Source organism: Mesoplodon densirostris, chromosome 13, assembly GCF_025265405.1.
Source record: "Mesoplodon densirostris isolate mMesDen1 chromosome 13, mMesDen1 primary haplotype, whole genome shotgun sequence".
NCBI lineage: Eukaryota > Metazoa > Chordata > Mammalia > Artiodactyla > Ziphiidae > Mesoplodon > Mesoplodon densirostris.
This window is the reverse complement of record NC_082673.1, coordinates 85075992-85084443: the sequence shown is the minus strand read 5'-3', so window position 1 is coordinate 85084443 and position 8452 is coordinate 85075992.

Genomic DNA, 8452 nt, shown 5'->3' with positions numbered 1-8452 from the left:
CAGTGGCCGTGGAGTGGAAGTGAGTACAAGGGTGAGGTAGCTGGGAGCTGAACGGGAAGGTGCAGTGCTGAGCCTGGGTCCTAACTTGAGGCAGGAGGGAGGAGGACAGGCAGGTCTGCGTTCAAATTCAACCACTGCAGCTAGAAGGGCACTGAGATCTTGATGCTGAAAACTCGGCTTCTGTGCGCTGGTGCTGAATCATATCTCAGAGGCAGAGTTTGGGTGAAGTAGAAGAAGATAGCTTTACTGTTTTGCCAGGCAAAGGGAGACACAGTGGGCTCCTGCCCTGAAAAACTCTGTGTCCCAACCCGGGAGGATTTGGTGAGGAGTTTTATAGCAATAGTTCAAGGGTGGGGTTGCTGATAAGATTAGGGTGTGTGTAGGGCCTGCACTCCTTTAATCTGGTCTCAGGTAACCTCTTTTTAAAAACATTTATTTATTTTGTTTATTTATTTTTGGCTGCATTGGGTCTTCATCGCGGTATGCCTGCTTCTCATTGCAGTGGCTTCTCTTGGTGCGGAGCACAGGCTCTAAGTGCGTGGGCTTTAGTAGTTGTGGCACACGGGCTCAGTAGTTGTGGCGCACGGGCTTAGTTGCTCTGCAGCACGTGGGGTCTTCCCGGACCAGGGACTGCACCCGTGTACCTGGCATTGGCAAGCGGATTCTTAATCACTGCACCACCAGGGAAGTCCCTCAGTTAATCTCTTCATGATTTTCTCTGTTTCCTTTCATCTGGCCTCAGGTGGTCTTCTCTGGAATAAAGAAAGCTGACATCTCCCATTTGTTGGGTTTTAGTTCCGTAAAGAGCTTAAAGTTATTGTTATGTGTATCCTTGAGGGGGAACCAGGACCCTGCCCCAAGGCTGCACTACTGTTCCTTGGCCACTCCTCCCTTGTCTCTGCATCTCCTCCCTTCCCTGATTAGCATCTGTTTGAACCTGCCCTTTGGAACTCAGGGAAGGTCTTGGAGGCTGAACAGAAAGGCTCCTGTGCCCAGGAACCCCACAGGGTCCCACTCAGTTTCAATCTCTGTGTCCCAAGCTCCCATTCTGGCCAGCAAAACTGAGTCTTGAAGGGTTTCAAGCAAGGTGGTGACATAATCCATCAAGTGTGGCTAATGGTGCCCAACTGGGGAGGCTGGCATGAGAATTCATGCCAAACCCCCAGCATGGCTCCTGGGCCTTGGTTAAGCACTTCTTAGAGGTCAGGCCTCCCTCCATGGACATATTTGTCTTCCCAAGTCCATTTGCAAAGGGGAAAGACCTCCCTTCCTTTTAGACCCCCATGTGCTCCCCGGCCTGGGAAGAGATGAGCAATGTTCTGGATAGTCTCAAAGCCTGGGGATCTGGGAGATGCCTGCCCAAGGCCAGGGCCTGTGGGAAGAGAAGGAGAACAGAAACAGCCTGGGGAAATGAACACACAAACAAACCTACAAACAAGGGCTGTGTTTGTTATGAAAGAGAAAGGGCCCATTCAGCTCTTGGCCCTGGGCGCCCCATGCTTCCTCCAGGCCTGGAGCTCGGGGCAGTGCTCACAGTTACCCTGGGGCCTGGCTTCCCCAAAGCCACCTGTGACCCCCGGCTGCAGCACAGGATGGGCTCTGGGGCTGAGGCCTGCCTGACACATCCTGGAGTTTGTGAGGGTGAAGGCAGCTTTCCTTTCCCTAAACACTCCTGGGTCGGCTCGTCTCAGAGGCTTAGGCATCTTGGCCCGGCCACACGGCCTGGGTGGGTCTCCCTTTCGCTTCCCCTTTCCCCGGCTCTGCTTCTTCATCATCTCTGAAGCTCCAGGGGCAAACAGTAGAGAGAATTATTCCAGCCATCTTAGGGTAAGGGGAAAAGGAAAGTGATATTTATTGAGCACCTACCATCTGCCAGGCACTCAGCTAAGCCATCATCTGCTTCTCCTGGTGGAAGAGGAACTGAAGCTCAGAGAACTGAAGAGGCTGGATCTGACTGACAGTGCACTCTCTTTCCAGCGCAAAATCTACCTCATGGGGCTGTGATGGTGAGAACTAGGGTGAAGAGAAAAGGCTATAATGAATAAGTGAGCACAATAAGTGTTCAATAAATGTTTGCTGGGTCCCATCTCGAGTCTCGATGGCATGTGCCGAAGACTTGTTTAATGCAAGGAAAGAATGGCTGCTTTAATCGGTTCATTTCTTTCATGCAACAAATATTTACTGAGCACCTACTATGTGCCAGAAACTGTAGGGGTTGGAATACATTGGTGACGGAGACAGAAAATGTGAAAATGCCCCTGCTCTCCTGCAGTTCATATTCTATGTAATGTCAGGAGAGGTATTCTTGACATGCATTTATCCAGCGCAAATGTGTTGAGGGCCAACTATGTGCCAGGTTCTGTTCTCTGTGCCGTGTTCTTCCACCAAGTTCTGTCAGGCTAGGAAGCAGCTTTGCCTTGGGCCACTCTGTGACTTCATAGGGACTTGAGAAAAAGTGCCTTTTCCTCCGCTGACATCTGCCAGAAAAATTGTCCTAATCAACACACAAATCATTAGTAATAACAATGTGAATGGTGCCCCTTGGAGGTGTGCAGTGAGCGAGTGGCCAAGTAGGGTTGTACCCAGTGGGGCTGCTGGGAGGCCACTCGAGATACCCTCCAACCCTAAGGAAGTCCCTCAAGGGCTCTTCCACACCCGATGGAATAGCTCCACCATGCCAGCAATAATAGTAATTACCATTAATGAAAATCAGAGCTAACATTTACTAAAGACTCAGTAATATTCCAGAAACTGTGCTAAACATTCCTGATTTCATTCAATCCTCCCAGCATTCTATAAGTTAGAGTCACGGGCTGAAATTTTTTCCCCAAAATTCGTATGTTGGCATCCTAACCTCCAGAACCTCAGAATGTGATGAGATTTGGTAACAGGGTCTTTAAAGGGGTGATTAAGTTAAAAAGAGGCCATTAGGGTGGGCCCTAGTCTAATATGATTGGTGTCCTTATAAAAAGAGGAGATTAGGACAGGGACAGGTACAGAGGGAAAACCATGGAGACACCAGGAAAAGACGACCATCTATTAGCCAAAGACAGGGGCCTCAGAAAAAACTAACCCAGCTGACACCTTGATCTTGGACTTATAGCCTTCAGAATCATAAGAAAATAAATTTCTGTTGCTTAAGCCACCTAGTCCGTGGTACTTTGTTACGGTAGCCCTAACAGATTAATACAGGTAGATACTATTTTTCCCATTTTACTGATATACGAGCTGAGTCTCAGAGAGGTTATGTAACTCATCCAAGGTCACAAGCTAAGAAGTAAAAAGATTGGGTCGGAACTCATATCTATCTGATTCCAAGCCCATGTGCTTAGGCACGCTGCACTGGACAGGTTTTTCTTCTTTGATACTTTTTTGGGCTTTTCAAAAATGCATTTTTAAACTTCATCTCCGCAAGTAAGTGTGTCATAGGGAGGGCGGTGGCACTAATCCCATTCACTCACATACCCTTAACCTGAGCCGAACCTGCAGAACCTGGACAGTGGGCTTTCTGTTCCTCTGGCCCCTGCCCCTGCAGCTGGGTCCCGCTAAAGGAATTGTCTATGCATGCTGTTTTGTTCTCTAAATCATCTTGGTCTTTGGAGGCAGTGACCTTTGAAGAACGAAAGAAAAATGTGAAATATTCCAAAGACAGTGAGTAATCGGAAAAGTCAACTCTAGACCAGGGGGCAGCAAGCTTTGTCTGTAAAGAGTCAGATAGTAAATATCTCGGGCTTTGCCTGTCGCACCGTCTCCATGGCAACCACTCAACTTTGCCTCAGTAACTTGAAGCTGCCATAGACAGTATGTAAATGAATGAGCATGGCTGTGTTCCAATAAAACTTTATTTATAGATACTAAAATTTGAATTTTACATCATTTTCCCCCTGTCATGAAAAAGTTATTCTTCTTTTGATTTTTTTCTACCACCTAAAAATGTAAAAACCATTCTTAGCTGGTGGGCCCTATGAAAACAGGCATTGGGCCAGATTTGACCTGTGTGCTGTAGTTTGCAAGCCTTTGGGATAGATAACTGTGTTGAACATTTCTGGGAAGCGATTTTAGACTGTTACAGCTGGGAGGGCCTAGGGATCAAGGCCATCCTCCCTTGGTTTACAGATGGACACGATGAGCCTCAGAGCATGAAGTGACTTCAGGACCCTGAGTTCCTGGGGGCTGCGGCTCCATCTCGGGTCTTCAGGCCTAAAGTCTCCTCCCTCCCTGAGGACACAGGTACCACCATAGGAGAGATAGCATTTCTTTCCAAAATAAGCTCCAGACCCAGGGTTTGTTGTCCCAGGTAGACAAATTTCCAAGAACAAGTCACCTACTCAGGCTAAAATGCTATGAGTTAGAATAGGGAGATGTTTAGAACTGTGGGAAAGGCACACAGTAAGTGCTGTGTGTGGATTTGTGATAATAACACCTTGCTCCCTCTGGATGAACTCTCAGCCCATGCTGGGCGCTTTACACAGTGCCCCATGGACATCACTGCATTATCTCCATTAATCCTCAACCCCAGGAGGTGAGTGCTGTTATTGTGTCCACTTTACAGACAAGGAGATTAAAACTCAGAGAGGTTAATTCACTTCACCAAAGACACACAGCTAAAATGTGGCAACCTCAGGCCTCAAACCCAGGCCCGAGTGGCTTTATTGCTGGATGGTCAGTGGTGACATGACAAGTGCCCCCTGCCCTGTTAGACCCCCAGGCCAGATGCTGGGCTTGGTCACTGCAATGAAGAGTAGCCCCTGCTCGCCACAACTAGAGAAAGCCCACGCACAGCAACGAAGACCCAACGCAGCCAGAAATAAATTAATTAAATTTAAAAAATATGCATTTAAATTTCCTCCATGTCTCTTCTTGGCTTGATAATGCATTTCTTTTTATTTTGTTAATAAATTTATTTATTTATTTATGGCAATGTTGGGTCTTCGTTGCTGTGTGCAGGCTTCTCATTGTGGTGGCTTCTCTTGTTGTGGAGCACAGGCTCTAGGTGCATGGGCTTCAGTAGTTGTGGCACACGGGCTCGGTAGTTGTGGCTCATGGGTTTAGTTGCTCCATGGCATGTGGGATCTTCCCAGACCAGGGCTTGAGCCTGTGTCCCCTGTATTGGCAGGAGGATTCTTAACCACTGCACCACCAGGGAAGCACAACACATTTCTTTTTAGTGCTGAATAATATTCCATTGTCTGGATGCACCACAGTTTATTTATCCATCCATCTACTGAAGGACATCTTAGATGCTTCCACGTTTTGGCAGTTATGAATAAAGGTGCTATAAACATTCATGTTCAGGTGTTTGCGTAGACATAAGTTTTCAACTCATCTGTGTAAATACCAAGAAGGGAGATGGCTGAATTGTATGGTAAGAGCATGTATATATATATATATATATATATATATATATATATATATATATATATTTTTTTTTTTGTGGTACGCGGGCCTCTCACTGTTGTGACCTCTCCCGTTGCGGAGCACAGGCTTCTGACGCGCAGACTCAGCGGCCATGGCTCACGGGCCCAGCTGCTCCGTGGCATGTGGGATCCTCCCAGACCGGGACACGAACCCGTGTCCCCTGCATCGGCAGGCGGACTCTCAACCACTGCACCACCAGGGAAGCCCACGAGCATTTTTTTCATATGGTTATTTGTCATCTGTATATCTTCTTTGATAAAGTTGTCTGTTCAGGTCTTTTGCCCATTTTTTAATTGGATTGTTTATTTTCTATTGTTGAGTTTTAAGGTTTCTTTGTATATTTTGGATTAACAGCCCTTTATCAGATACATCTTTTGGAAATATTTTCTCCTGGTTTATGGCTTGTCTTCTCGTTCTCTTGATGATGGGTGATATTTAAATTTTTTCTTTCTGAGTTCCTGTATTTTCAAATCTTTTTGGAATAACCATGTATGACTTGAGTGTGGATCATCTTTAAAAAGATTTCAAAGTCAGGTTTAAAGGAGGAAAAGGGAGTATTTACATATATGCCACTTACTAGTCACATTAACCCTGTAAGGCAAAAAAATAATGACTATGTATGTGTGTTTGTGTGTGTGTATGTGTGTGTGTGTGTGTGTGTGCTCGTGTGCAGAAAACCAAAGTCTGGAGAGAGGAAGTACCTAGCTCAAGGTCACACAGCTAAGAGGTTTTGTTGGTGCATTTGAACAGGACACTGGCAGTTCTAGAACCCAGGGGACCCCCACCATTACAGTCCACACCAAGGAGAGCTAACAGAGGAGATGGGCTCTGCTGGCCCCTGGGCGGTCCTGAGCTGCTCCTTCCAGGGCTCTGCATCCACCAAGGCCAGCCTGGCACTGCCTGCCTCTTTCCACCTCAGCGAGTCCTCCCTGCATTGAACTCCCAGAAGAGCTTCCAGCTTCCCCAGAGTGACCAGCCAGCTTCAAAGCGACAATGACTATTTCCAGGGCAAACGGGGGAGCAGGGTGGGGTGAGGAGAAGCAGAAGGGGACACACCCAGGGTATAAGATAAGCCAGAAGGCCTCTCCCCAGCCCCACTGGGTACAACGCCCCTCCCGTACACCACGCCTCTTTCCTTGCTAACGGCCAGGCCGGCTTGGCCTGCAGCAGACAATCATGCTCATCACCTTGCACCTGGCATTGAGCTGAGCTTAAGGTGACTTCCCTGAGACCTGGGCTGCACTAGCCACACACTTGGACTTAGGGGACCATGTTCTCCTTCCCTGACAGGTTTCCTAGGTGAGACTCCTCCTGTAAATCTCCTGGGCCAGGGTCTGGTCCATAGTGAGCCTCTAATGCATGTCAGAGGCATGGCCCTTGTGATGGGCCAACCTCCTAGCTTCATCCCCCACTCCTGCTGGGGACACCACACTATATGCTCGGTCATTGTCTTATTGTCACCATGCTTTCATTCATTCACTGAACAGATGATTACTGAGCACCTACTAAGTGCTTGGTGCGGTCCTAGGCACGGTGAGTTCCATGGACAAAGCAGTCCCAAACTGCCCTCCTCTAATGGAACTTACATTCCATTTGGGGGAGATAGGTTTTCAGCAAAATAAATTCATAGATGACACAGAGCTGAATATTAAACAGTGATCAGTATTACAAAGAAAGAAACAATTGGGAAAGAGGAACAGGGCATGAGGAGTGTGGGTGGTTTGCAATTTTAACTATGTAGTTCCTTTAAGTAAGCAAACATTTTATTACTACCCAATGAAGCTATTTTTAAGCATCCGTCCAAGTTAAGCATATGTCTATCTTTTACAAACGCAATCATCTTACTCCCTGCTCACTCGCCTCCAGGAGTTCTGTCCCTCTCTTAAAGCTAGTGTTTAGGGAGCCCTTGGAAGATGCTGGGTGAAGGCATCTTCCCTGGCACCGTGTCTGGTTGAAATGCCATGACTTGGTGTGTTTGGCGTCCTGGGTGGGTCGGGAGGCTGTAACTGCAACTTTGAAGAGTTAAACCGTGAGCGCAAGGTCCTGAGGCCACTGAGCAGCAAGCTCCTGTTGAAATCCTGATTTGTCTGAAGGTAAACCCTATGCCCTCGAGTTTCTGTCCAGCTGTCCCCAGTAGGGCCCAGGCCCTAGGAGGGCCCTACTGGGCGGTGGGTGGGCTCCCTGCGCAGCTCTCCCCCAGGGTGTCTTTGCCACCAGCCACACTCTGTGCAGGTGAGGCTGCCACCTGAGATTCTTGGTTCAGCTTCTTCCCAGGCTTTTGCCCAGTGCACGTCTGACAAGCTGGCTTTGCAACCAAGCTCCGTATCTGTTTCCGTGTCCTTTCTTCTCTGCATCATCTTCGGAGAATTGAGTCATCTCTCACCTGGCTCTTTAGCAATCTCGCACCTGGAATCCGGAACCCAAGCTCATTCCCTGAAGCCCCTCCCCATGTCTTAGCGAGAGCCTTCTCCTAAAGCTCCTGTCTGACACGCATATCCCAAGCTCACCACCATCCCCCTCCCCCGTCCAGGGCTTCCTAGTGCCCAGAGGCCAAGGTATCACCCAAAGGCCTCAGTGACAGGAGCGCTGCCCAATCCACAGGCCCCATGCACCATTCACTTGCACGTTGTTCACATAGTATTTAGGCCTCAGAATCCAGACTCCAGAGCGCCTGGGGTTCAAATCCCAACTCTGAAGCTTTCTAACCATATAGTATTGGGCAAGGAATGAAACTTTTCTGTTTGCTTGTCCTAGAACTGGAGTAATGCAAGTCCCTCTTAGGGAGGTGGATGGACTAAGTGAGATAACGCAGGTGCAGCATTTAGAGGTGGGCCTGCCAGTAAGCTATGATTAAAGCCCAAAGCGGGAAGGAAACTGGCAGACAGTCAGGATAGGCGTATTCTCTTCTCCTGGTTCTGCTACTTCCTGGCTGTGTGAACTTGGGCAAGTCCCTTGGCCTCTCTGAACTTAAGGATGCAAAGTTCTTTGGAAAAAGTGTGAAATTATCCTGACCGAGTCACTCCCCAACACAATG